Source organism: Cupressus sempervirens, chromosome 1 (genome assembly GCF_028749045.1).
Source record: "Cupressus sempervirens isolate cs-2001-9-10 chromosome 1, ASM2874904v1, whole genome shotgun sequence".
In the NCBI taxonomy this organism is placed as follows: Eukaryota; Viridiplantae; Streptophyta; class Pinopsida; order Cupressales; family Cupressaceae; genus Cupressus; species Cupressus sempervirens.
In genome coordinates this window covers 899,158,880-899,176,177 of record NC_143118.1, presented here as the reverse complement: position 1 = coordinate 899,176,177, position 17,298 = coordinate 899,158,880, and positions in this window count along the sequence as shown.

The window sequence follows — 17,298 nt, the reverse complement described above, 5'->3', positions numbered from 1 at the left end:
CTCCCTCTAGTCAATGACGTTCATACATATTGTCTGCCATAGATTAAAGGATTTACTTGGAATGTCACCTGATTAAAGGATTTACAAATGAATTTTAGGTCAACCTTAATCCAAAGACTGATACAATTTTAAGAGAGTAATAATAGAGCTTTAATCTAATATAACTTACAACTTCTCTTACAGATTATAGATCACTTGTTTAGTCCTCAATTTTTCTTGGCCTTCATACATTGTAGTTCTGATAGCTTGTTCTCCCTTCAAGCATACATCTTCTTAAGCCTTCTTGCTTAGCTTTCCAATACAGTCACCTTTTAGGTCACTTGGTGAAGCAAAGTCTTTGAATTCTTGTCTTCCTTGTACTTTCACATCAAATTCTCCTCTATTTCCTTCCTTTTATCTTGTCTAACCCTCATACATTGCTTCATGACTAGACATTCCTATAAATAAGAAATTAAGATACTTTTTTGTTTATTTTCCATTTTCTATTTTAGGGTACAAATAGATTAGGTAGGATACAATGTATCTACCCCATATTCCATCTTTCTTCTACAAACTTCTCCTAGAACCCCCTTTGGATTTTCCTAAAAATAGTTTACCTTGAATTCTATGCCACTAGCTCTTTAACCTTGTCTTCCACTTGGTTCACAATTTTAAGAAAACAAACTTGTCAGCTTACATTTAGCAAATCTTTGATCTTTCAAATAATGTAGTAACTTAGCATTATCAATCTTCTGATGCTCGACACATACTATGTTTCTCAGCATCAAGTGTGTAATCACTCAGCATCAACTAAAGTTTACTGGCACTCAACGTCCATTAAACTTTAATCAGCATCTATTGTTCTGATCGACTTCTTTTGGTCAGATCCAACTGATTTTCTGCTTGGCTTGTACTAACTTTGCTCAGCACCTACTAATCACTCAGTCAAGCTTGGCAGACAAACTTTGTGTAACTTTTTCTTCATAACTCTAGCTTTAAAATCATGGGCCCACTTATACAATCACCTTCCAGCTTAGCAAACACCTAGAATATCCTACCAATTTACATGTTCCATATCAATGTGTTTTTCCAAGTTAGCATGACTAGGCAACCTTCTTTGTAACTAGCCCCACTTGACCAAATGGTAAATAGGCACTTCCCTACATTAGTTAACGTTCAATCATTTTCATGTTGTAGGGATGCATCTTCCATTGATTTTCTCAAGATCAATGGTGCACAGACTTCATGCCTTTTTCAATCCAATCAGTAAGGTCAACTAATAAATTGCATTACTTTTTTTTAACATGTTCTGACAGTCGCAAACTACTGATCATACCCTCATCTTTTTCAAATTGGAAAGCTAAACCTCGAGCATGTCTATCTTGCGAGAATGTGTTGTTCATTGATACTGGGAAGATTAAAGATGCATATATCTTGTGCCTTTTGAAATACTTCAATATCTCACATGACATCATTGAATACACGTGTCAATAGGGTGCTTTACTGCATTAGTTAAATTTTACACATTCCCATGAAGTTCTAATATGCCTACCATAGATCTTCGTAATATTAATGATGCAATTTTACATTACCAAAGGATGACCCCACTACTCAGCTCAACCAATGAAATTGCTTGGAAACCTCAACATTCTCTGACAAATCTAAGAAAATTCTGACACCTCCACTTCTTTGTTGTGCATTAAAAGGCTATCATCACCAAATCTACATGGAAAGCAAGTTCTTGCCCTCATTTTATAAAGGTTGAGGAACTCTATCTTGTGGGAATGCACTGCCCGTTGATCTTTAAAAGATGGACGATTGTTAGACATAAAACTTGTAGTAGTTAAAATACCTTGGGAAATTATAAAGGAGATAACAAAGGTAAAAACCATAGTTTAAAAAAAAGGTTTTCAACAAAGGATAAAATAATTTTGGAAGAGTAATTTAAAACTAAACATGGGAAAATGTAAAAGATAAAACCTTAGGGTAACAAGCCTTCCCATGCCAAAAATTAAAACCCTAGTTTCCAAAATTTAAAATGAGCTAGGGCACAAAAAAGGATTTTACAAAATTTTAATAATTTTACCTAGGGTTTTGACACATCTCACAATTTTAACACATGGGACTAATGGTTCTTTCACTACAGAGTGTGACAAAAATACATAGTGAAAAACTAGGCAAACACAAGGTGTAGACAAAAGTAACAATAACTTCTGATCTCCAATATTTCTTTGATACACTCTTCTCCATCATTAATGTTCTTGCACTTTCCATTATTGATATGTTCCTCCTTTCACCTATCCCATTCTGAGGAGGGGTCCTTGGTGCTAACGTCTATCTTTTAATTCCTTTGTCATTGCAAAATATATTGAACTTATTTGAAATGAATTCACCACCTCTGTTAGATCTCAAGCACTTCAAACTCTTCCCTATTGCTTTTTCAACTATGGATAGATACCACTTAATAACTAAAAAGCATCAGATTTAGCTTTAAGAAACATCATAGTCATCATCCTAGAGTAATCATCAAAAAACATAATGAAAAACTTATTTCCACAACAACTTTGGACATCAATGGGTCCACATAGGTTAGTATGTACTAATTCCAAAATATCACTACAAGTGTATGTTTTTCTCTTGAACCTAGAGTTGGTCATTTCTCCTAATTGACATTGTTTACACAACATTTTTAGGCTTCTTTAGTTTAGGAAAAACTCTTACCTTATTAATATTATTTATACTCACTAAATTGTCAAAATTCACATGACATAGCCTCTTGTTCCATACCCAAACATCCTCTTGTTGTACAAAAAAACATGTCTTATTTGATAGATCTAGATAGAACAAGTTACCTCTTGTCTAATCACTAGTTCCAATCATCTTACCATCAACATCATATATCTTGGCCTTATTATTATGAAATTCAACTTTGTAACCTGATTTGTTTAGCTGTGAAACACTCAAAAAATTATAGTTAAGTTCTTCAACCTAGTAAACATTGTCACATTCTATCTTTTCATTTAATTCAATAATACCTTTACCTTTTACAACACATAGGATATCATTACCAAATTTAACACATCCACCCTTGTGTGGACCAATATTCTCAAATTTATCTTTATCACTAGTCATATGATTTTAGCATTCACTATCAATTATCCATCTATCACTTCTTTTTATATAAGAAGTTTTATCGTCTTCAACAGAATTTTTTTCATAGAAAAATAAACAACTTCATCATTATTACTTTCAAATTCATTGTCTGATTCTTCTTCAACAATATAATAGTATTTCTTTCCTTGTTTCTCTTGTAGTCTATGTCATCTCTTCTTCCTCTGTACTTGCTTTTCTTCCTTTCTTCCTTATCCTCTTTGTCAGGATACCTAGCAACAATATGACCAACTTTATTTCATGAGAAACAAATAATAGGTATTTCACCTTTGTATTTACCTTTTCCTCTCCCAAATATTTTTGCAATCAGGGCTTCAATTTCATCAATCTCATCATCAAAATTGTCACTAACACTCTTCACAAGTTTTCCTTTTCTTTTGCTTAGAACTAATTGTGACTTGAATGTAGATTTAATAGTAATAGGTGTGTAGTTATCAAAGTTAGACATCTTGTTACTTACAATCTTATGACCATGCTTTTCATGTCGTCAGGCCTCTTCCATTCTAGCTTTGTGATCCCATAGCAAACTATGTATCGTAACATTGGAACCTAGACATGTGTCACCTCCTTGCTTTGTTGCTATGGAAAAGACCTTGTAGTTTCTATTAGCGACAAAGCGATAATCAGTGATCTACTAGAGAACTACGACAGAAAATATCACTGAATCTTCTCTGTGCCCCTCAAAACCTCAGACCAATGGGAATGAATTTGTATGTAGACCTATTCTAACATCACTTTTTTTATATTGCGGCCCACCATCTAAAGTTGACCCCATATATCCATGTGGCAAGCCCTCGCTATGTCACTTTGGATAAAGACCTCACAAATACCCAAAGTGAAAAAGAAATAACTGTATATTTGTTGAAGATCAACCTACCCATTTTGTGCAATGTGATAAAAATGGGTAATAGTTTCTAACACTTTGCATTCAGTATGTGCATTCATCCTATGACGATAAATTGTCATTACGAATCATTTCATGAAGTTTCATTTTGAGCATTGTTCAAATTTGTATTTTTGCGATTGAATATCATGTACCTAGTAAATTTTCATGACTCACCACTTTGGGAGTATTTGTATACATTTAAGAAAACTTATGTTTCATATTTCAAGTCGTTTTGATATGTTTTGACTAGGTTTTGAATCCCTCAAAGTTGGTTGTTTACTGTTGTCATGCTAATGCATATTTCTCAGAATTTTGTGAAGCCCTATTTGACTAGTTTTAATTTTGAACCAGATAATCAAAATGAGAAAATTCCTTATGCATTGTATTCCAGGGTCAAACACTTGCTATTTTCCAATTTTGGGCCTATGACAAATCTATTTGACTAGTTTTCAAGAGAGATTCCAAATGCAATTTATGAATTTTTTCTGGTCTCTAAAAGTACAAAATGATTAGTAGTCCTATTTGGGATGTCATAACTCTAAATTTTTGATAGATTAGACCAAATGGATTGTACCACTATGCTCTACTCTAAAAATATTTTAATTGTTCCAATTTTCAAGCCTTGATAAATCCATCTGCACACTTTCTAAGGTTCATTTCGTCTGTGAAAATTGTTGTTCTATTAGTGTCCCCAATTCTGTAATTTTGAGTACCCCATTTTAAACACTCACCAAATGCATTTATTTACTCTCCATGAGCCCAAATAAAAAATTTATACTCTCCTCATGATTGTAAACTAATGCCATAGTTTTTGAGCCCTTAATTGTCAGTTTGACCTATTTTCAAAGCTAAAAGTGAACACACTATTATTTTCTGACATGTTTGGTTGTAGGAAGTTCAAAGAAGGCAACTTTGATGGTCAATATCCTTTGACCTTGATATCATCATGACACAAAATCTGATAGAGTAAAAGAACGTGGACCAAAGAAGTGACATATGAGTTTTTAGAGCCCGCTAGTTTGTTTCAATCAAGTTTTAAAGCTTGGTCATAGGCCTTTGTGTTAGAAAATTATAGTTTGCAAAAAACAAGGTAAAATGAGCTTTAAACTTTTTGGGTAGTGATGGATTTTGAATTAAGTTAGTATGATGAATTAATTAATTAGTTTGAAGGGTCAAGTGTTTTAGTTTGATTTTTTTTTTAGCCTGACCCACTTTGGGGCTTGATTGATTCCATCAGATCAATATACTACAATTGAAATCCAATGAGCGTGAGGGATTGTACACACATTGAGGTACAAAGGAGAATGTTATGATGAATTCTTGTAGTGCAAATAATTGTGTTCAAAATGATGTTTATTAGCTTTTTGTAAAGAGAAATTGTTACAATTGGGGTGCCTTAAAAGAAATAATTAAGCCACATAAGATGGCACTACAACATTTGGGGTCAAATTGCGATGATAATTTGTGATGAAGGTGTAATTTGTGGTGATTTTCATTTTTTTTTTGCAATTTTCCCTGACATTGTGACAATACCAATGTAAGCATCATAATTGCGACTCTCACAAAATTATTTTACAAAAAGAAAAAATAAAACACAACATAAATCATTCCCCTTTTTTTTGATTGTGAAGAGCTGCATGTAAAAGGTGGAGAGCTTTGAAAGAGGGTGGAGAGGTCTAAAAATTGTCATGCAATTGTGCTTGGTGCATTTCATTCCAGTGATATATCTCTACATTTCATTATTGTGTCCTTGATGTGCGATTTTGTTGTTGTGATCTCTACATTTCATTGTCGTGCCTTTTCTCTGCAATTTGGTTGTCATGCCATTGTGATCTCTGTGTTTTATTGTCATACCCTCACTCTGTGATTTTGATGTCGTGTTCTTGCTATGTGATTTTGTTTCCATGTTGTGCTCTTGCTCTGCAATTTTGTTGTCATGTTGTGCCCTTTCTCTGTGATTTCATTGCCATGCCCTAGCTCTGCAATTTTCTTCAAGGGTGTGTAAATGTTGGTTTCTTTTCCTTCTAAACAAGTATCTCTTTATATCTCCTTCTAAAAATGTATATTTAATGATCCTTTTTAAGGTTATTATTACATCTTAGCTACACAAAATAAAAAATGATACAGTTGTATTCATATTCTAGAATCCAAAAAAGAAAAAAAAAACTTACGCAACCCATGCTAAGTGACTTTCCTCAAGATCCTCCACAAAAATAATGTAGACCAGGAAAAATGGGCAAAGTTCACAAGAAATTTTACAAAAACATATCATAGAAGATAATTTTAGAAAGAAACTATCCATAACCAACTAAATAGATCTAGTTGCAATTAATTGAGTTGATTACAAATTCTTGTATAACTATCATTAGATTGGGTACAATTAAATGAAAAATTAGTTGTTCCTAGCTAGCAAGATCAAATACAATTTTCCAAGGTGATAAAATTGTATGTGGAAGGAATTGAAGAATAATTTTAGTGAAGAGTTGAGTTTAAGGAGTTGATGAAGCAAGTTCTGCTTCTATGTAAATGCCATAATCATGATGCTCATTCCCTTGTAGAAGCCTCTTCCACAATGACATTAGCTATAAAGAATGCAAATGATGTTGAAGTGGTTCCCAGTCTTGAAACACTCTTATAAGAATTTGATACTTGGGAGTATCACAGGGAGACTATGCCAATACTTGAAACACTCTTATAAGAATTTGGTATTTGGATTGTAAATTCTCAGGGACACTTGCAAGTGATTCCAATGTCATAGTACCTACCGAAACACTTTCCTAGATTCTATCTAGTGGCTCCCATGATATCCTCAATGTTGTCTAGCTGTTATTTATGTTGTGCAATCTCTCTCTAAAGCCGCTCCTTTTCATTCTCTTTCTAAAGCCACTGCTTCTCCTTCACTCTCATGCCTAAATTTTGATTATCAAAATTTTGAATATCTACCTCTACCTTATCTCAAATTAGCTTCATAGTGTTTTGTAACTCTAGCATAGGTGTTTGATCATTGATAGCTTTCATTTCAACATTCCAGTTTTCAAGATTGTTCAACACACTCTCTTGTAGATCTCTCATGTTAAGAACTTTTTGTACTTTTTCAACACCATGTTATTTCTTATGAGCTAATAGTTCTTCAAATGCATTTTCTTGTAAAACATTAAATTTTTTGAATAATTAGAAACTCTTAGAAAGTGCATTGTTGTTTTCATGTATTTATGTATATATGTATGTATATGTATGTATATATGTATGTGTATATATATATATATATAGATATGTATATATGTATGCTTATGTATGTATGTATGTATGTATGTATGCATGTATGCATGTATGCATGTATGATTACATAAAGATCTTGTGGATTGTGGATTATGGATTATAAACCAAAAAGAAAAGAAGACACAATATTAATCATTCCCCATTTTTTTTGATTGATTGTGAAGAGTTGGATGTGGAAGAGGGTGGAAAGAAACTTGCCCAATTAGTCATTCACACAAACAAATCATCCCATATCCATAAAATCTAATATTTTGTATATCTCTCTCCTCTAAAGACCCAATACGTGGATCCATTATCATCATGAGTAGACTCACTCTCCTTAGATGAATTCAATCGAAACTATTCATACCAAACTAAGTATGCAAAAAATTGTACTTACAAATTATATTATCTCTATGTGATGGAAGGTCTTCTTATAGACTCCCCTAACCACCTTACCCTATAGTTTGACCCATAACTACCCATGTAGTTCATTCTTCCAAACTATGCAAAAATTTGCTATGCAATCTTACAAAATTTATGAAGTTGTCAATGAGTAACTTTTAGACAACTTTTGCAATTTTGCAAATTGAGCTTTCAAACCTGACCAGTTTATTTTCAATCTTCCTAGAATGGACCTAAAACACTTAAGGAAAAATTTTGAACACATTTTCCCCCTTTTTAGGCCTTTTTCAATATTTTCTCTCATTGAGCAATTTCTAAGAAACTTTTTCCTATCAGGGCCTAATTGACAAAATTTGACTCATATTCCAAATCTTACCTATTCAAACCTCCTAAATTTACCTTGGGACTTTATTTCTAGTCCTTACTTCCTCAATGGTTTCTTAGACCATCTAAAAACCAAAAATGAGTTAGGGTTTTACCTTTATCCCTAGGTGCTCCTACACCATTCTCCCCCTATAAGAATAAGTCTAAGGTACTATTGTGGAGACGAATTCCTTGTTGATTCCATTCTTCTAAAAATCACTCTCAACAATCCAAGTTACCTCAGCTTCAGTTGTACCCAACCATTTCACTAAATGTTCCTTATAAACCTTATTCCTTGTACTCTTCTTCACCCTAGAATCCAATATCCTCTCCACCTATGGTTTAATCTTTTCAATTACTTATAGGTCTAAGATGTCCTTCCTTAGCTCCTCCTTATACTCTACTTCATCCACCCTAGGTCCCTTATATGGTATTAGGTCTTTGACATGGCCCAATCCTCTTCATCTGCAACTTACTTGGGATGCCCTTTTTGTAATCTAGCCTTGTTAAGTTAAATGATCATGAAATATCCCGCTTGAAATTGTAACCATCTTCTCCCCTCATCCTTCTTCTCTTTTAGCTTTTGATTTTCCTCCACCAAGGTTTTCTTAACTTGTTCATGCACTTCTTTCATGAACTGAATCAAGTCATCAGCATGCCCACTGATGTTGGCATGGCCTAGTAAGTCTCTTAGCTTCATGATTCCCCTTGGATGAGTCCCCTATACTATTTGGAAAGGGCTTAGCCCTTTTGTTTTGTTCTTACTATATCATTGTAGGAAAATTTAGCTTAAGGGATGACTTTCTCCCAACTTTTCCCATACTCCTTGGTAAGACACCTTAAGAGGTTGCCTAGGACCCTATTAATGACCTTTGTTTGACCATCTATTTGGGGGTGGTAGGAAGAAATATGAGCTATATTTTTTCCGATCCTCTTCCATAGGGTCTTCCAAAAGTTCCCCATAAACTTGACATCTCTGTCAAAAACTATGCTCCTTGTTAAGCCATGTATCCTAACCACCTCCTTGAAGAATAGGTTGGAAATATTTCTTACATTATGTACTGTCTTGCATGGAATGAAATGGCTCATTTTGATGAACCTATCCACCACAAAAAACACACTATCTAACCCTATCCTAGTCCTTGGAAATCTCACTATGAAGTCCATGCTCATGCATTCCAAAGGGCTATTATGAATGGGTAGAGGTTGGGAGAGTCCTACATTAGAGGAAGTCCTCTTTTCCTTTTGACATATGATACACTTCTCAACATACCTCCTCACATCCCTTTGCATCTTGGGCCAATAGTAGAACCTCTCCACAAGGTCTAAAGTCTCAAGTTAAGACAAAATTTTCCACTCATACTCCCATTGTGCTTCTCTTGTATGATATTCTCCCTTTTAGATCCCCTTGGGATGCACAACTATTGACCTTTGAAAAATAACTCATTCTGCAAGGTGTATTCAAAAAAATCACTTTGGAAATAATTCTCAAAATGTGTACATACCTTGTGTGCCTCTAAAAAATTAGTGTCTTCCTCATATAGGTCTTTGAATCTATCCAATCCTATGTTATGCAACTTGACCTCTTGTATTGTTTTCAACCTCCTACTTACAACATCTACCACCTTGTTGTTTGTGACCTTTTTGTATTTAATAGTGAAAGTGTAGGACTGCAAAAACTCCATTCATTTTATGTGCCTCAAACTTAGCTTCTCTTATGAGTTGATAAAGCTCAAGGATTGGTTGTCTGTGAAAACAAAAAACTCCTTAGGGAATAGGTAATGGTTCCACTTCTTTAGGGCTTAGACAAGTGCATAGAGCACTACACACCCAAAATACACCAGCTCCTCCTTCATGAACTCACTATTTTCTAGGTTTACTATCAACTTTTGCTCTTGGAGTTTACTTAGCACCATTTCTAGGCATTTCATATGCTCCTCCTTTATCTTTCTAAAGATGAGGATGTCATCTAGGTACACAACCACAAATACTCCTATGTAGTCTTTCAAAACCTCATTCATGACTCTCATGAAGGTACTTGGTGCATTGGTAAGGCCAATTGGCATTACCAACCACTCATAGAGACCCTTGGTAGTCTTAAATGTATACTTCCACTCATCACCCTCTTTCATCCTAATCTGATAATATCCACTTTTGAGATCAATTTTGCAAAAGTACCTAGCCCCAACTAGACAGTCCATTAGATTCTCTATCCTAGGAATAGGTAGTCTATACCTAATTATGATTCTATTTATTTTCCTAGAATCAGTGTACATTTTCCACTTACCTCATTTTTAGCTGCTAGCACAACTAGTATGACACATGGAGTGATGCTCTTTCTAATCAACCCTTGATCTTTGTTTGGCAGTGATGCTCTTGGTATGAAGTCAATCTGATGAATTATAGCTCTCTTAGGAGGTATTTTTGGTGGTGCTCCATTAGAAATTATATCCTTGGATTGATCTAATAAGTTGTGTAGCTTTTTAGGTATAGGTGTTTGAGATGAAAAATTCTCCTCCTTGGGCTTCACCATGATGGCATACCCTAATCCTTCACCTTGCTTCAAGTTCTTGAGGAACTCTTTCCCACTCATCAACAATATTTTCCCATTAGCCTTCTCTACCTTTTCTTCCTCCATTATGGATTGTATCCTATAGGTGATCCCATCCTTCTTGAAAGAATACTTATTTTCCTTTCCATGATGTATTATCTCCTTGTCAAACTGCCAAAGCCTTCCTAAAAATAGGTGGTAAGCATCCATGGGAAGCACATCACATAGCATCTTTTCTTGATACTTACCAATGGTGATGTCTACCCATACTTGTTCATTCACTAGGATTTTCTTCCCTTTGTTAAACCAAGTCACTCGATAAGGACACACACAGGTATCTTTGTTAATTGAAGTTTGCATATGGCTTCCTCTAACATTACATTGTCAGTAGACCCTAAGTCTATAAATACTTTTCATACCTTACCTAGTATTTTGCAAGTAGTTCTAAATAGTGCTCTTCTCTACCTGGGTTCCTCCTTTATAGGTTCCTTAACCAAGACTCTCCTTAGAATGATATTTTCACCTTTCTCTATGTCAAGGTTCACTTCACCTACCTTCTGATTATCTTCCTCTTGGATGTATCTTATTTTCTTCTCTCCATAGGATGATGATTACTTCTCTAGACATCTATAGGCAAGATGCCCCGACTTGCCACAATTATAGCACTTCATATTGTTGAAGTGTGAGCCTCTATTGTTGTTCCCACATCTGCCTTTGCCTCCATTTTTGGATCCTCTTCCCCTACTAGAGCCTCCCCTTTGACTGGTCTCATTAGCTTGCTCATTCCATTTGGAATCCCCATAGCCTCTCTACTCATTATTCTTTCCACTAAAGCCTCCTCATGAGCCACCTCTAAAGTCTTTATCTTTGCCTCGGGTTTTGGAATTTGAGTCCCATTTCTTCCTCCGTTTATCTTCCACTTTCCTATATTAGCTCTACAATGTGGTGAGACTTAAAAAACTCATCTCTTCTTGAATAGACCACATAAGGCCATTTAGATACCTTTCCACCTTGATGCTCTCTACCCAATATACCCTTGACCTTAGAGCCAACTTCTGAAACTCCTATATATAGGTAGCCATTTGAAGATCTTCCTATTTTAGATTTTGCCTCTTCTTGTGAATCTGACTCTCATAGTCTTTTGGAAAATAGTTTTATTTCATATTTTCCACCATAGCCTTCTAATTAGCTATAGGTTTCTTCCCTTCACTCTCTCTTTCCTCTTGCACAAACTTCCACCATGTCAAGGGTTGACCTTTCAATCTAGATTTTGCAAACCTCACTTTTTGGGCCTTTTTTGTCCCCTCACACTCAAAATAGTTTTCAATACACTCAATCCTTTCTAGGACCACCTCTACATTCATCTTTCCATGTAATAGTGAGACATTTTCTAGGTTCTCTCCTCCAAATGCCTTCAGGGATTTGAGGAATGGTTCTTGTTCACCAAGTGGAGGATCCAGTCTAGATATTTCATCCTCCAAACTCACCTTCTATTTACCCTTGCTAAAGTCTTCATCTTCCTTAGCTTGTTGTATATCTTCCATCTCCTTTAGTTTGTCTTTCATCTCCTCTATGGCCTCATCAAGAAGCCTGGTCTTCTCTTATGTGAGCTTCTTTTTCTCATCTACCACCTTTGCTAACTCTGCACTGGTAACCATCCTTAAAGATCCACTTGACTCAATGGAATACAACATACCACCACAAGCCACAATATTATGTCTCTTATACCACTTTGATGGGGAGCTTCTTCAATTCAGAGATTTCTTTCTCTTCCAAGGCTACTCCTAGCCTACTTAGGGTTACTATCCCAAGCCCCAACCTAGAGGACTCCTTCCCAATCCCTTTTCACCAACAAACTCACCTATTAATTGAAGTTTCCATCCTCTACCTTCAGTTCACCAACTATGCACTATTTGACCTAGAGTGCCAAAACTTCACGAAGTGCACCTAGAAGGAAAAAATAAATTTTGAACCACTCTTATGAGGTTCTTGACACATTTCCTACCCTTCTACATCATTCTTTTGAGTTCCATACACCCACAACTCCAAATTTCCCCGTTTGCCCTTGTAGGCCTAAGAGCCCCTATTAGTCCTCCTTAAAAAAAGAAAAAAACTATAACTCCAAAAAGATTTTTAAAAGGCCAGTTGGTTTCTTTAGGACTTTTATTCCTATTGACCTAAACTTGAAGAATTTTTAGGTCTTAGGCTCATATGATAACCGTACAGTACAACTACTAAAAACCCTTATTTAAAGGGTTTCAAAGGAAATGACAATGATTCTTTCACCAATGGTTTCATACTCCACTTCCAACCTCCTTCTCTAAGTTATCAACCCTTAAAATCCTACTCTTTCATTTCCCAAGCAAGATTGGCATGTGCCAATCCACTAGTCACACCAAATTTCAATTCAAGCTTTTATTTTAACTTGCCAAGTTCTTTCTTAGGGCTCACTTGAAAAATTAACTTGTTGACTTGCATAGACCCAAAAATGATTATTTACATAGTATACAGGGGCTATTTCTTGATTTCCAAGAGCCATGGTGTTTTGACCAAGGAATTTCAAGCCATAGCCATTTTAATGCTAGTAACTCAAAACTGGATAGCGGGAACACAATTTTTAACTAATTTTATTAAGCCTAAAAAATGAGTACTCAAAACCAAAGAAAGTATGTAAAGAATAAATACATGTTCCTATCACACTATTCCATCCAAAAGAGTAAGTTATTCAATCCAACTTCTTGATTCAATCTTTCAAACCATGTTTTTTGTCACATAGTACTCTCCTTCAAAATATTTTGTCCATACAATCAAGTGTCCAACCCTTGGAAACAAGTTGGAAGGTCTTATTATAGAATCCCCTAACCATCTTAACCTATGGTTTGACCCATAACTACCCATGTAGTTCATTCTTCCAAACTATGCAAAAAGTTGCTATGCAATCTTGCAAAAATTGCAAAGTTGTTAGTGAGCATTTTTTTGACGAGTTTTACAATTTTGCAAGTTGAGCCTTCAAAATTAACCAATTTTTTTTCAACCTTCCTAGAATGGACCTAAAACACTTAAGGACCACTTTTGATCACATTTTCCCCCTTTTTAGGCTTTTTCCACATTTTTTCTCATTGAGAAATTTCTAAGCAACTTTTTCTTATTAGGACCTAATTGAAAAAAATTGACTCACATTCCAAATCCTACCTATTCAAACCTCATAAACTTACCTTGGTACTTTATTCCTAGTCCTTATTTCCTCATGTTTGGTTTAACCATCTGCAAACTAAAAATGAGTTAAGGTTTCACCTTTACCCCTAGGTGCTCCTGTACCATTATCATCATCATCATCATCATCCCACTTCTCATCATCATCATCATGATCAATAGAAGCATCATCATCATGATTAGTAGAAATATCATTTGCATCAGGAGCATCATCGACTAACTCTCAATCGTGATCCACTTCTTCCTCTTCCTTGGTATCTTCTTCTTCCATCACATTATACTTTATCAGCCTTCCTCTTGGATCATTTCTAACAAAAAATGACCAATACAATTGATGTGGAACCTCTGAGTAAAATATCTACTCACATTGGCTTGGAAGAACATAGGGCTAATCACTAACTATCACACACAACCTTGTATTAATAACTGGAAATCCATTCCCATGCTCAATAATAGTTCTATCAAGATCATTTTGATTAAGTCATAGTCTATACCATTTGATGATGAAGAGAACTAATTTGAAAGAATTAAAGTCATAGTCAATTATATCAACCAAAATGCCTTAGTATCAATTTTGAGATTCTTAAGGATATAAGTCATTTCTAGATGAAATATTGGTCACCTAGAAGACTACACTTATCCTAGAATCACAAGTTTTCTTTGTGTCATCAAAATATTTGACACAAAATTTATTACCATTTCATAACATAGCCTTGTAGTGTTTCACCTTCAATAATGTCAAACACGTATAAATTATTGCATCATGAGTTCAAAAACATACGGTTGATTAACAAACTTATAAGTTCCTGGAGATCTCATAAACTATATGCTAAATCTATTTCCTTTTGTGTAACATTGGGATCTCTATTATAATGAGCTTTTTTAACCAATGAAGACACATAGTCCCATTTTAATCTATGAAAAGAATGTTGACATCATTCAATCCATACCATCATCCAATCTTTTATTGTTTGCAATAAGTAAATGTATTGCATCCCACTCTTTAGGAGATGTACAAAAGTAAATAGATGACTTACAAAATTTTTATTTTGAAGATTAATAATTAATTAACTACAATAAAATATTACAATTTATTATCTTTCACTTTCCTAAATCTTCCATTCCCCACAACGTATTCCCCTTAAATTTTTTTAATGGAGTCGAGATCCCAAATGCAATCTATATGGGTATTTGCTACAAGATTAGGAAGATATTGAGTAATGTACACCATCATTTGGTATACCATATATCCCTCAATCATAGAATCCTTGTGACATGCTCTTTTTTGAACCAAATCCTTCAAAAATTTCAAGTGTCTCTCAACCATCCACATTGACCTAGGTTGTACAGGTCCACACAATTCAATCTCCTCAACTTGGTGTATGAGGTAGTCTTCTTGTGCATTGAAATAAGTTGAATCTAAACACTTTTTCATTTCACACAATAGTAGAAAAATTATTTTCTTCGAATATTTAATATCTTCTTTATGGATTTCTATAGATCAAAACCACCTACAAGGGATTCAAGACAAGAAAACATATAAATACAAGACTTTACAATATATTACTTGTTTTATATATTCAACAAATATCACTTCTTACCTGATATATTTTCCAAGATCATATATCACTAGTTTGACATTATTATTGAAATTGTTTGGGATCGATATGGGTAGCACATAGTGCAACAATTGTCAACTGATCATTTCATTCTTTTCTAACATAATACAATAAAAATTGAATGTAGTTTCACAAATATATCATAAATTAAAAAGACTATGACTTACCTTGATGAAGGTATGCCAATCATGCATTTTCATCCCTGGCCAAAATTCACTTTTCTTTGATATGGATTTCTCATATTTGTAGCAAATCCTATAGGAAATCATTTTTTGTATGACTTCTTTAAATGCATTACTTGGATGATCTATTAATAACTAAGGAAGGGCATTTGCATTAATTTAGTCTCCATTTCTATTTGATTTAATTATTTTTTAAATGCATGATTGGAATCATGAATATGTTGCCACATTTTTAGTTCTCCATTCTTGAACATCTAGGTCAAGTGCTAAGTCAGTCTTTCATGTCATGTCTTGGTATAGGTTGTCATTAGGGTTTTCTCTCTCATCTTTCCCTCTGAGTTGCCTAGGTGGGAATATAGGAGAAATGAAAATGTTTTCAATTGTGCTAGGTGATTAGGATGGGAAGGGTAAGTTAATGCATCTCCTAGATGTGTGTGTGTGTGTGTGTGTGTGTGTGTGTGTGTGTGTGTGAGAGAGAGAGAGAGAGAGAGAGAGAGAGAGAGAGAGAGAGAGAGAGAGAGAGAGAGAGAGAGAGAGAGAGAGAGAGATGGTTCTATTCATAAGAAAACCTAACTCTATAATCAAGTGTTCCATTTATAATATGATACAGGTAGAATGAAGAGATTATAAGCATATCCAAAACAAATGGTAGTGAAGAACACAAAGACTGAGGTTAAAGTACATCGTGCAAAATGTGAGAACAAGCTAGAAGAAAGATCAACTAATTTTGATGCAAAGTGAGCACTGAAATATGTAGAAATGATGAAGAACATGGTCAAAGGCAATGAAGTCCAAAGTTGATCTCAGATCAACGATGCAAATCACATTTGAAGTCCATGTCCAAAATTTGAAAAGATTGCATGGTCACAACTAAAGTTAAGGTTTCAAAGGAGAGAATATTCATTGTCATGGCTATTGGTGTTTCAAAACTACCAAGAAACAAAATAATTTATACCAGAGTTTTGAAAATTAACTTGGTCTAAGGGTTAGCAACCTCTTATAATCAACTAAAGATACTTCGAATCTAGGTCCAAATTCAATAGAATCACAGGATTCTCTACTCTTTAGGTTCTACAAAACCAAGGTGAGTGGATATGAGGGATATATAGATATATAACTAGTTTATGGTTCTTGATTTCATTATATGGTTATTAACATCATCTTTATTCTTCATTTACATCCCTTAAATAAACCTTGACATCAGCAAATAACAATGACGTACAAGAGATTATTCCAAACAAGTGTCGAACAATAGTTTAACTCTTCATAGAATAAAATAGAGATTAATTTGATTTATATTTGTGCTATATGAAACCCCATGAGCTCAACAGTTTGCATTCTAAGTAGTGATCAGTGCCTTATCCATTGGTACAGAAAAATTCACACTAGTAAAACTTGATCTATTAAATTGACGTAGAATTGAAACTCTCAGCAGTTAACTCTAAATTCTCTTCTTATGAAAATCCTCCCACACACCTATAAAATGTATCAATTCAATGAAATCATTTATTTAATTCTTTGAATTAAGAGCAATCAATGAATAGACATACAACCCATCCAAGCTACATTAAAATGAAAGAACATTATTCATTCATTCTCAAATCTTTAGATATATGACAAGGAGACAAAATTTAGAGACATAGATATTTGCACGACCTTCCTTTTGTATTT